General features: G+C 38.7%; 1 long non-coding RNA gene across 1 annotated transcript; it reads right to left on the reverse strand.

The window, feature by feature from the left end:
- Positions 1-7963: 7963 nt before the first annotated feature.
- Positions 7964-8786, reverse strand: LOC150034159 (uncharacterized). Its single transcript, XR_016532426.1, has 2 exons — positions 8414-8786; positions 7964-8309 (listed from the first exon to the last, which is right to left on the reverse strand). It is a non-coding gene; the product is annotated as an uncharacterized LOC150034159 (long non-coding RNA).
- Between the last annotated feature and the right edge of the window lie 5224 nt (positions 8787-14010).

The following is a 14010-nucleotide window of genomic DNA, read 5'->3' on the forward strand; positions in this document are numbered from 1 at the left end:
CCACTACAATCTCAGCCCGCTCAAGGTCCTTACATAAACGACTCTGTTTGGTGATAAGGGCTGCTGAATGGGCTACCTTCCTACTTAGAGCATCCGCCAATATATATGCCTTTCCTGGGTGGTACAGAATCTCGCGATCATAATCCTTCACTAGCTCCAACCATCTACGCTGCCTCATGTTTAACTCCTTCTGAGTGAAAAAGTATTTTAAACTCTTGTGGTCGGTGAAAATCTGTATCTTCTCGCCATACAAGTAATGCCTCCAGATTTTTAAAGCAAAAACAACAGCTGCCAACTCTAAATCATGTGTGGGATAATTCAGTTCATGGTTCTTTAACTGGCGGGAGGCATAAGTAACTACATTACCTTGCTGCATCAACACGCACCCCAAACCTCTCTTGGAGGCGTCACTGTAAATAACAAAACCACCTGTTCCATCTGGTACGGTGAGAATTGGGGTCGTAACCAACCTTTGCTTGAGATCTTGGAAACTATCCTCACAAGCCTTACTCCAAATAAAGGAAGCTCATTTTCTGGTCAATCGGGTTAGAGGGGTGGCTATACGGGAAAAGTCCTTCACAAAACGACGATAATAGCCCGCCAACCCCAAGAAACTACGTACCTCTCCAATTGTGGTAGGACGAGACCAACTCCTAACTACCTCGATCTTTGCAGGATCAACAGATACACCTTCCTTGGACACCACATGCCCTAGAAAGGACACATGCTTTAACCAGAACTCGCACTTGGAAAACTTAGCATATAACTGTTGCGCCTTCAAGGTCTCTAGAAATTTTCGCAAATGTTCCTCGTGCTCCGCCTCTGTCTTGGTGTAAACCAAAATGTCATCTATGAAGACTATCATGAAGGTGTCAAGAAATTCCTTAAACACCCTGTTCATCAGGTTCATGAATACTGCAGGAGCGTTCGTCAACCTAAATGACATCACGACGAACTCATAATGCCCATACCTCGAACGAAAAGCTGTCTTGGGAATATCACTGTCCTTTATCCTCAACTTATGATACCTCGACCGAAGATCAATCTTAGAAAACACTGTAGCTCCCTGCAACTGGTCAAACAAATCATCAATCCTGGGAAGCAGATACTTGTTTTTTATAGTCACCTTGTTTAGTTCCCTATAGTCAATGTAGAACCGTAATGACCCATCTTTCTTTTTCACAAACAGCACCGGCCCACCCCAAGTGAATACACAAGAGCATATAAAACCCTTATCCAACAACTCTTGCAACTGAATTTTGAGTTCCTTCAGTTATGCCGGGGCCATTCTGCATGGAGCTTTCGAGATAGGAGTTGTGCCTGGCTCCAACTCAATTGCAAAGTCTATCTCCCGATGCAGCGGCAGACTTGGGAGTTCTTCTGGAAAGACATCCAGGTAGTCACGTACTACTGGCTCTGACGTCAAGGAGACTTCAGGCTCTCTAGTGTCAACGACACTAGCTAAGATACTCCAGGTACCCTGGTTAAGTAACCTCTGGGATTTGATGGCAGAAATCACTTTGGGCAGGACCACGATCCCCGCCCCTTTAAATTTAAAGCTGGCTCTCGTGGGAGGGTTAAAGATCACCTCCTTGTGAGAGCAGTCTATACTGGCATGGTTAGCAGCTAGCCAATCCATGCCCAAAATCACATCAAAATCCTGCATGTCCAAGACTACTAAAGTCACATCCAGGGTATGACTCGCTACTTCAATTTGACATGCTTTATCTTCTCCTTTGCTTACATAATTTCTCCAGAGGGAGTGGAAACCGACAACACAAAGTGTAAAGGCACTAGTTCTAACATGGAATGCTTAATAAACAGCGATGATATAAATGAATGGGACGAACCTGAATCAAACAATACTAGCGCAAGATGCCTAAGATTGGGATCGTACCTGTCACAACAGTGCTTGTTTTCTCGGCCTCCTGCCGAGTGGTAGAGTAAACATGACCTTACTGATGCTGGGGCCTACCTGAACTCCTCTGATCACGGCCTACAAACTGGTTCTCAAGACCAAACGTGCCTCTAGCAGGACATCTATCTATCGAGTGCCCCTACTGCTTGCCATGAAAACAAACTTCGGTGCCTGCCAAACATCGACCCCAGTGACGTCGTCCACAGAGCTACACACCGGTCGCATCCTCTTCACCGTACCCATCTTGGTAGCCTGCTGCCTAAAATGACGAAGCGATCTGTCTGAACCTTGAACCTTCTGATAGGGGTGAGGCACGAAAGCCTTCTGATCTGCCTTCCTTTTTTGACCTGAGGAAGGTCCCACCCCGAATACTCGTGAAAACTCATTTCTTGACTGTGGGTCCACCTTGGCTACCAAACGAAGTGCCTCAGCATGAGTGGTTGGTTTGAATGCTCGCATGATACCTCATATACTGTCTTTTAGGCCTTGAACGAACCTTTCTGCCCTCATGGCTTTCGTGGCGACCAACTCTAGGGCAAAACGGGATAAGGCGTCAAACTCCTGGTTATACTCCTCCACTGACCTGTGTCCCTGCCTCAGCTCCAAGAACTCCCTCTGCTTATTGTACCTCAGGTTGGCAGAGAAATACTTCGCATAAAAGCGCTCCTTAAACTGCTCCCAAGTCACTAGATCCCTTCCTACACCAACATCCTTTCTGCCGACTGCCACCAGATCTGAGCCTTGTCGGTAAGCATAAAAAAAGCACACTGCACCTTCTGGTCTTCTGGGCATTTCATATAATGAAAAATTGTTTCAATCGAGGATATCCATAATTCTGCATTGGTAGGGTCCTTTAGTGACCTATTGAAGGTGCTGGGGTTATACTTCCTGACATCTCGCAAATGCTTGGCCTCCACCGAAAGGCCTGACATGCTTTGGTTCTGGATCATGTTCTGAGTCTGGACTTGCGGCACCTGATCCTGTGGTGGTGGTGTCTGATGGAACTGGGCAAACTAAGCTAGTCGTTCGTCCAGCATGTCCTTTACCTTATCCAACACAGCTGATGTAACTGCTTCCCCAATAGTGGCTTGCCAATCGGTAACCTCTGCTGGAGCAACGGGGGTGGCTGCGTCTGTGGCGGCATAGCCGTGTGCTGAGCTCTACTTTGTGTCCGGGTTCGCGGCCACTCTGACCCTGAGGGGTCCCTAGGCGGCAAGAAATCCTCTGTTACCGGAGGGTCTTGAACTTGTGCATCTTGAACTTGTGGATCCTCGTTATGAGGATCTTGATCTTGAACTGAAGGATTCTGTTCTACGGGAACACGCTCCCTTCTGGTAACCCTATGACTGCCTCTTCCCCTAACACGAACCATTTTCCTGACAGTTATTCGTAACCACCACTTAGCTACTTTCCTTACTAGCACAAAACACATCAATTGCAATCATAAATGTTATTAACTCGGGTGCATACTATTCTAAATACTTTTCATAAAGGACTTACCTGGCGACGATGAAGAATCCGTTTTGCCAAAGGAACAATCTGGACTTACATAATAAGTCAGTCTAAAGAACCCTAAAACATGGGCTCTGATACCAATTGTAACAACCCCATTTTCTAGGACTACTAAAAAGGGAATCGCTACTGCATGCATGCATAAATATTCTCATTGAAGAAAATAAAGTATATTAAAGAAAATAATCATAATCTTAAACTACATTAAGTATATAAAAAAAATGTTCTAACATATCTCAAAATCTTAAATTGTTCAACCCGGGCATCCCTTTTAACAAGAAATAATTTATAAAAAAAAAATGAATAAATAAATAGTTAAATTAATTAATTAAATTATGATAAATCCATGAATGGATAAAAAGAAAACATGCGAAAATATAAACAGTCAAATGTGGAAGCGAATTCTGGTTCCTTTGGCACTGTCACGGATTCCTCTTGTCAGTCATCTGGGTGTCCTTGCCCTTACCTGAAAAAAAATAAGGATAAAGGTTGAGTATAAAATACCCAGTAAGTGATCCCATTACCGGGATCAGACTATGCATCCATGAGCAAAGAAAAAAAATTAGCCCGTGGCTCATACAGTTACATCGGTTTTTGATGACGAAAGGAAAACCAAAAGACGTACTATCTTGCCTTGAAATGCATGTCTAGCGGCCCGTAGGCGCACCGCCAAACATGATAATGACATGAACGTTAACCTGTCGGTTCACGCATGTCTAGTGGCTCGTAGGCACACCGTCAAAACATGAAACATGAAAATAAAAGTAACATGAACGTAAACCTGTCAGCTCACGCATGTCTAGCGGCCCGTAGGCACACCACCAAACATGATAATAACATGAACGTTAACTTGTCGGTTCACGCATGTCTAGCGGCCCGTAGGCACACCGTCAAACATAGTAATAACACGCGTCAAGGCAAGATAATAAACCGCTCTACTGGTCTATACATGCATCACATACATAATATCAGTACTAATTATAATTTTAACATGCTCATAATACTTGTAACCACCATGCAACTAGCAAAACATAATATCAAACAAAAGCACGCTCCAGAGTCAACCAAGTAACTTCATAGGTCTAATCTAGAACGCCTGGCACGAAGGCACCAATAATAGTATCACTTACCTCAACTTGGTCACAAAAGTCCACGCAAATAATTCCTTAAAACCTTTGGAAAACTTGAATCAACCCAAAGTTGTGACTTGATCCAAGACAAATTCCAAAACTTGATTCAAGTAGCCAATCTGATCAAGAATTAATTCCAAAATCAATAACTTATTTTTTTTCCACTATTACTCTCAATCCAAAAGAATGACCAACCAGTTCACACAAAACTTACCAAAATTGAAACTCTTCGATGAAGAGAATGGTCCTTTCTTTGTTAACAACTCATCGAAATCCAAATCCTGAAAGTCAACACAATGGGTAACACTAAAATCGTTTTCAACACCAAGAGGCACTTTAAAAAAAGACTCAACATCAAACCTTGCCCAAAACAATCCAATCTTATCCAATCTCAAAAAGACAGTGGCGGGCAAACGGTGGCAGAAGCAAAACTTGACGGCAGGGCTAACGTCGGCGAGGAGAGCGGCGGTCGACTGGCACAGTGGTGAGACAGCGGTGCTTGCGGCGGCGACGAAACGGTGAGGCTGACGGCGCTGCTCGTGGCGTCGACGGAACGACAAGGTGAGGCTGGCGGTGCTGCTCGCGACGTCGACGGAACGGTAAGGTGAGGGCTGGAAGGCGGACGACGGGCGGTGTTGGCGGCTAGAGCAGAAAGGAAAAGAAGAAGAAGGGAAGGAAAAAACGTGCGTGCGGGTTGAGGAGAGAGAGAGAAAAGTAAATTTAATTTACTTTCTTCTTCTTCTTTTTTTTTTTCCATTCCTTTAACCCTTTCCATAAATATATATATAACCAAATTAAACTTTTCATTTTCCCTTGAAAAAACAAATTCCTTAATTATCTCCCAATATATATATATACTTATATATATATATATATATATTTTCCTTTCCCAAAAAAAAAAAAAAAATCTAATATACACATTTAATTATCTCCATAGATAACCAAATCTCCCAAAATACAAGCCAAAATAAAACTCAATTAATTCTAAACAATTAAATCATATTTTAGCTTGGCCAAAAAAACATAAATCTCATATAATTTATCCAAGTAGCCAATAAAAAAAAACTTAATTATAAAATAAAAATCAGGATATTATACTCTTGTATAAAAAAATCTCACTCATGCTGTATTTAGGGTTGGACATTACATCGACATGCATAAACCGAGATTATTTGAACTCAAAATTGAGAAGAAATTGGCATTATTTATATGCATAATCATCTCCTTTTGCAATTTTTTTAAAAATATTAATCGTGCCATCATGTATATGTTAGCATAATTACTTAAATCTACATTAGATGAACCCAAGGATTATTTATGCCAAATTGCCAATAATAAATAACATACCGGATTCCATTGAGATTGATGGTAGCTTCAAGATGATGATGGCTTTAAGATGATGATGGCTTTAAGATGACTATAGTCTTCCTCAACCAAAACTTTGAATGCTCTTAGTAAGATCTCTCTCTAAATGGGATTCAAGAAAGATTGGGTGCTTATTATTTTGGTATATCGGGGACCATATCCTTAAGGTGTCTTTATATACTAGTTCAAGTAGGTTCCCTCTAAACCCTAATTAGCTAGGAATGAGCTTCTATCCATTAAGGCCATACTCAATTAGGAATCTAAGGCCTTAATTAATTAGATCACATAATAGGGTCCAATCTAATAAAATAACCCAATGTGATAAAATATTGATACACATACATAGAGTATTATTATTCAAATACGTCTAATAATCTCCCACCTGGACTTTGTCTGTATACCTAATGTAATTAAATCACATAAACCTTAACGCACATAAACAAGTTATTTCAATAATAGAATTCCCCTTTAGTTCAATTTGGACCATCTCCTGTATTAGCATGGAATCAAGGCGGCTTTCATCACTATCCTTGTTACTAAACCTTAATTACCAATTCTAAAAAGTGATCTAGATCATGCCTGTTTCCAACTGGTCCAAATTCCTTAGTGAGATCATTCTTAAAAGCTTTATGCTAAACCACATTTGTAAAATCGTATGCATAATAAACAAGTTCAGATAATAAAATATAAACCATAACTTTATTTTATATAAAAACTAAATTAAGGTCAAAGAACATCCTCAATAATAAACTCCCACTAAATCATGGAACCAAAAAAGTGACTAACACCCACGTGAGCAACATGCTCATGGAAAACGTTAGGTGGTAAACCTTTCCGCCACTATAGATTTTGTTCCTATGTGCTCTATTGAAATTTGACCATTATGAACTATTTCTTTAACATATAGAAACTTCACATTTACGTGCTTTGACTTCGTATTTATAACGACCCCACCTCCTAAGACTACTAAAAAGGGGATCGTTACTACATGCATGCATAAATATTCGCGTTGAGGAGAATAAAGTAAAATAAAATAGAATAATCATGATTTTAACTGCTTTAGGTATATAAGAAAATGTTATGCCATTATCTCAAGATCTTAAATCGTTCAACCCGGGCACCCTTTTTAACATGAAATAAATTATTATAAAAAAAAATTATAATAAAACATAAATGTAATAAAACCAAATCATGAGAAAATATAAATGGTCTAATGCGGAAGCGAAATTTGGTTCCTTTGGCACTGTCACGGATTCCTCTTATCAGTCGCCCGAGTGTCCTTACCCTAACTTGAAAAAAAAAATAAAGATAAAGGTTGAGTATAAAATACTCAATAAGTGATCCCATTACTGGGATCAGACTATACATCCACAAGTAAAGAAAGGTAGCCTATGGCTCATACAACTACATCGGTTTCTGATGAAAGGAAAACCAAAAGACGTACTATCTTACCTTGAAATTCATGTCTAGCAGCCTGTAGGCATACTGTCAAACATGAAAATAACATGAACATGAACCTGTCGACTCACGCATGTCTAGTGGCCCGTAGGCATGCCGTCAAACATGGAAATAACATGAACGTAAACCTGTCGGCTCACGCATGTCTAGCGACCCGTAGGCTCGCAGTCAAACATGAAAATAATATGAACGTAAACCTATTGGCTCATGCATGTCTAGCGGCCCGTAGGCACGCCGTCAAACATGAAACATGAAAAAAAATAACATGAACGTAAACCTATCGGCTCATGCATGTCTAGCGGCCCATAGGCACACCGTTAAACATGGAAAAATAACATGAACATGAACCTGTCGGCTCACGCATGTCTAGCGGCCCGTAGGTACACCCTCAAATATGAAACTAGACCCGTAGGTCATCTGAAATAAAACATGTGTCAAGGCGAGACAGTAAACCGCTCTACTGGTATATTCATGCATCACATATATAATATGTGTACTAATTAGAAATTCGAACATGCTCAATGCTCATATCTGTCATGCAACAAGCAAAACATAAGCAAAACATAATGACAAAAAATCATGCTCAAGAGTCCACTAAGTAACTTTATAGGTCTAGTCTAGGCCGCCTGGCACGAAGGCATTGGTAATAGTACCACTTACCTCAACTTGGTCTCAAAAGTCTACACAAATAATTCCTTAATAGCTTTTGGATAAAACTCAAATCAACCCTAAGACATTAACCACAAGTTTAGTTTGGCAACTATGGCCTAGGAAGTGAATCAAAGATTAAATAAATCCTTGGGGTCCAAGTTCAAAGGATAACCAACCAACTTACACAAAACTTACCCAACTCCAAAAAATTTTCCATCTAAAAGAATGGTCTCTTCTTTGATAGCAACGCCCTAAAATCTTCCAAAATCCTAATCCTGAAAGCCGACACAAAGGGTAATAATCAAAATTGTTTCCATCACAAAGTGACACCCCAAAATCTCAAAAACTCAATCCTTGCCCAAAATAAACCAACTCTTACCCAACTCAAGATTGCAAGAATAGGCAGTGGCGGTCGAATGCGTTGACTTGTGGCTGGGTGCGGCGGCAGAAGTGGAGCTGGACGACTGGGTGCGGCGGCTCACGGTCAACCCGACGGTCCAGACACCGACGAGATTGCGACAGACGAACGACGGGCTCTTTCGTTGCGATGGGGACGGCACTGGCGGTCGACACGGAGCTGGCGATAGGACGTGCGATGGCGGCGCTTCGACGATAGCGGAGGGACGCGGCGATGGCGGTGGCAGCTAGGGTTTAGAAAAAAAAAAACGGGAGAAAAAAAAAAAAGGGAGGGGTCGCGTGGGCCTTGAGGAGAGAGAGAAAGAAAATTTATTTTCTTTTTTTCTTTTTCTTTTTTTTTTTAACCTTTCCCACAAGTCTATATATAAAAGCTTGAACCCTTTCCTTTTCCTTTTCCCTTTAAAAATAAATTCCCTAATCATTTTTTAAAATATATATACTTATATATATTTTTCTTTTAAAACTCCAATAAACAAATTTAATTATCTCCATAGATAATCAAATCTCCAAATGCAAACCAAAATAAAACTCAATTAATTCCAAATATTAAATTATATTTTAACTTAGCCAAAAACATAAATCTCATATAATTTATCCAAGTAGCCAATATAAAAAAAAAAAGCTTAATTACAAAATAAATCAAGATGGTACAGTATTGCTTTTGTTGTTGCTAGAATACATCACTGCCAACTTATTGTCACAAAATAATTTTAGTGGTCTTTCTATGTCAACCACTATCCGCAGCCCAGTGACAAAATTTCGCAACCATATTCCATGACTGGATGCCTCAAAACATGCTATAAACTTCGCATCCATAGTAGAAGAAGTCATTAGTGTTTGTTTAACACTTTTCCAGGATAAAGCTTTTCCAGCCAACATGAAAATATAACCTGAAGTGGATCGCAAAGTGTCTTGGCATCCAGCATAAATGGAATCAAAATACCCAATAATCTCCAAAACTTATAATCTTTGGTAAGTAAGCATATAATCTTTTGTTCTCTATAAGTACCTCATAACCCGTTTGGCTGCTTTCCAATGATCCATCCTCGAGTTGCTTAAATATCTACATAACACTTAAACTATGAATATAATATTTGGACGCTAATGGAAAGCAAAACGCAGAAGCTAACATAATCAATAAGCACTCTAATTACATTTAATTTGAGTTAAAAAATATGCAAAGACAGATTTTCAAAAGGAGGGTTTCACAAGAAGTATACCTTTATTGAAAACTCTTTAAATCCTTGCTGAATTTCACGAATTTAATCTTCAAAACAATAGTAGACTATTAAGAGAGTCTTCTCTACTAGTCTTAGCCTTGGATTGAGTGGTGGAAACTCTCAATTAAGTTAGGATTCAAAAGAGTTTGATGGAGAGTTAAGAGTGAAAAGAAATTTCAGAATTTTTCTACTAAAATTTTGTTGCATGAAGTGAAAATAATTAGATAATCAAGCTTTTATTAAGCTTAATCATGCAAGCACTCGCTTATTCAACAAAGTGACACGTCAAAATGCACTAAGTGAATGGCGTAGGTGTCAAGAAATAGAAAATCTCACTAAAACTCAAATGTGGGACTTTTCCACTATCTGATTTAAAACTCAAATTTTTATTTAAATTAATCAAAATTAATTTTAAATAATAAATTCAATTTCTAAAATTGAATTAAATTTGAAAAATATTTTATTTAAATAATTAATTAAACAAATATAATTAATTAATTAAATAACAATAATTTAATATCAAATATTAAATCAATAAAAACACATAATTTAAACATGAATCCTATTCATGTAATCAATATTTAAATATTTTAAACTCTCCAATTTATATTTAATTTTAAATAAATCAAAACCTTTAATTATATCGAATATAATTATCCAAACCCTAAAATTGAATTTGAACATTTTAAATTCAAAAACCCTAATTTTGAATTTTGAGCAATTCAAAACTTTCTTAATTTTTTTTCTAATCCAAGGTTTTAATGTTTGACGAGCTAGTAGAGGGACCTTATGGTCCTACAAATCATGAACTTCAATGATTTGAGATTAATTGGTTAAACTCTTTAAATCGAGTTAATCAAATATTCGTTAACCACTAAAACATACCACTATAGCTCGATGGTTGCACTCTCCTCACTGTAGATATATTTTTATCCACTTGATTTAACCATAACTAGTTCACAGGTCATTCATATTTACAGCTGGGTCAAAAATACCGTTTTACCCCTATAAATACATCTTGCTCCTTAAGCTCTCACTGATCCTCTACTGAACAATTGGTTTATAATTCAACTAACAAACCATATCCCTCTCGGATTTGAGAGGGTAGGGCCCCTTTATTCAAGACCAGGAATAAGCATTTAAGAGAACAACCTATCTGCTAATCCTAAAACGGGTAGAAGTGAATTCCATCTTGCAGGACTATGTCCCTAGTTATTTATCCGGTCTTATCCCTAAAATGGGAGGCTTGTTGTGCAATGCTATTGAACTACTCTCACCTATGCAGATCAAAGGATAATCCCGAATAAATAGGAGTTCATAGTTAGCTCAGAATTAAGATCGAGTTATCTTAGGTCATCTAATTGAAATAGTCAGTTTTTACAGTAAACAGTCATTTTAAAGAAAAGTGACTATTTTGTGGTACGATCTTATGCAAAACTCTTTTTCATAGGATGTCCCTACTTGCATGTCTCCACATGAACGATTTTAGGATCACATCGTATGTATCATCATATAAAGTAGGCTGCATTCATAGTGTCCCCAAGACGAGGTACCCAATCTCATCTATATACTTATAGACTTTTTTTGCTATATATTATAACTTGATCCTCTTTTATGTCTCTACATAAAGTTACAGTATTCATACAATAGCCATGGATTCGTTTATTAAATTTTTATTACATAATGCAATTTCAATAATACTTTTATTGAAAAAACTTCAATAAAACTTTCATTGATAAATAGAAAATGTTTCCATGATCACGAACTGCGAGCTTTTAGGACATTCCCAACAGATGCATACATTAGACTTCCAATAGTCGATGCAAGGGAAGCTTCTGCATCTCCTTAGTTGATAGCTCGTAGAAATACAAGCTATTGTAGTTTTTTACTTAGAATTATGAAGGCTAATAAGCAGAATATGCGTTAATAATATCAAAGATTCATATGGAAAAATGAGTTTGTGTCGATCAATATTGAAAATCCACACTAACCTTATATCATGTGTTATTATGCATCAAAGTGTATTTTTGCAGCCATTGTAGGAATCGATCGCATGCGTTGATACTAGACCATCACAAAATTGATCGCATGCATTGATCCTAGACCATCGAAAAGTTGATCGCATGCGTTGATTCTAGACCATCGCAAAGTTTATCGCATGTGATGATCTTAATGAAGACCAGTTCGTAGCATGAAATGCTGCAACTACAGAACGACAGCCATGATAAGAGGACGATCGCAAGGTGGGTGGAATACGTTGATACTTCAAGATGAAACAAGCATGAACGCATACCTTGGGAGTATCAACAAGATAAGATGATGTTGACATTGCCCATACTGCGACAAAGGTAGCGGTGAGGCAGAGTGCAATCATGAACGCTGTTGGCGTTTAAGCTCTATAAATAGCACCTTGGACCTTCACTTCAAAGCATCCGAGCTTCTACCTTAAGGCAGATGCTTGCGATCACAGATGAGAGTATGAACGAGATTTTCTTTGAGGATTCTTCACCTCCACAACCCATTCCGAGTGATGACCGGAGTTTTCGCTGGAGAAAGAGCTCGAGAGAGACTTCTCCATCATCCATCCATGGTGCCACCAGCAGCCTTGACGCATTTCGGATGAAAAGCAAGAGATCGTTTTCATCTAGCCTTCCATTTCTCCTTTTGTCTCTGTATTGTATTACATTTTGGCTTAAGACATTAATATATTTTGTAATCAATGCATATCTTAATTCCTTCAACGCCATATTCTTTATATTCTTCATCTTTGTCATCGTTTACCTTCATCGTTTAGTTATCAAAGGCGGTCGCATACTCAATCTTGTAGCCAAGAGATAGGACGCATGTAGCAACCCACCGAGAGGTGTGCATTGCGCGAGTATAGTGAGCTAATCCTCTTCGCTTGGTGTGAGGCTATAGCAACGCTTATCTATGGGCTGTTGCAATGCTTGTCTATGAGTTGATTGGCCACAACCAACAGCCTGAGAGGGTGAGTAGTGGAACACACTAAAGCAAAGTATGCATTGTTCTTAGAGATAGGCACGATCTTATGCTCGACGCAACCATGTATTATAGAGATATAAGCATGCAGCTAGCTACCGAGAGGTACGCAATGCGTTAGTGTGGCAAGCTGGGATTACTCGGGCGACCTAACATAATGAGCATTATTATGCTTTAACGACTGCTGCATCTCTATCGATTCTTATAGTTAAACTTCCATTGCTCAATCTGTTTAGTTAGGAGTAGGAGTAGCGCATAATCCTTTACTTTTATCTTTTTACTTTTATTCATTACCTCAAACGCATTACTTCACAAACATTGAGTTGCAAGTCCCTGTGTTCGACCTCGAATCATCCCGAGAAACTTGTGTTCTCGTTATACTTAGCAAGAAAGCGAGAAAATTTGTGATAGGGACACATGGTCATCGCATACATTCTTAAACGCATATTATATATTTCCTAGTCCAACGCATGGAGATCAACACATACATAAGATGCATATTTATTTTCCTCTCCTTTTTCCAAAGCAACAAGTTTTTGACGCCGTTGTTGGGGACTTGGCATCTAATAGTTTGTTAAGTTTTGTGTTTTCGCAGGCACCCTTTTAATCATGGGCGTATTGTAGCTTGTGCGACCAAGTTACAAACAATATTTGAGTGAAGGCGATGCACCAAAAATCAATATTGACCCCGAGATAGAAAGGTTATCTGTCGCACGAGCTGAAAGCAGTCTTAGGAGTATGTCAACCAACATGCGGCCAACAAATGCTGGAAGTTCTAATGGTTAGGACAATGAGTTCCTTGACCTTAGCAGTTGAGATCAATCTCCTACATGGAAGACTTCTTGCAGTAGCTTCACTCCAATTTCTTCAGGGACGTCTTCTACTCTATCTTTACCTTGCTTTCCTAGTTAACTTTAGTTTATTTATTTGAATATTGTCATTTTGGATTTACGGCTGCTTTCTTGGATGAGATGTACGTTCACTCCTTATAGGTGCGTTAATAATTCCACTCGATGCGATGGTTCGGAAGAAGAATCTTCTCCATCATTCAATGCATGGCTATTTCCCTGCATGAGTTCTAAGTATTGACGAAATTGATATTCTGCTCATAGGTCTTTTCTTGTTATCTTTTATGCGTTATCCTTATGAAATTCTCCTTTGTCCACTTGCTTTCATATGCATTGATAAATCAACATTCATGATACTTATAATTCACTACATCAACTAATTAAAAGTTTCACAGCTCACCCCACTTTAGTAGCTTAGTCAAAGTTTGGCAGTAAGTTTTATTATGTGTAACCCTCTGCTCAAACATCTTCTATCGCATTCCTAAATGAGT

Source organism: Benincasa hispida, chromosome 9, assembly GCF_027475165.1.
Source record: "Benincasa hispida cultivar pf3 chromosome 9, pf3_genome.v1.1, whole genome shotgun sequence".
Lineage (NCBI taxonomy): Eukaryota > Viridiplantae > Streptophyta > Magnoliopsida > Cucurbitales > Cucurbitaceae > Benincasa > Benincasa hispida.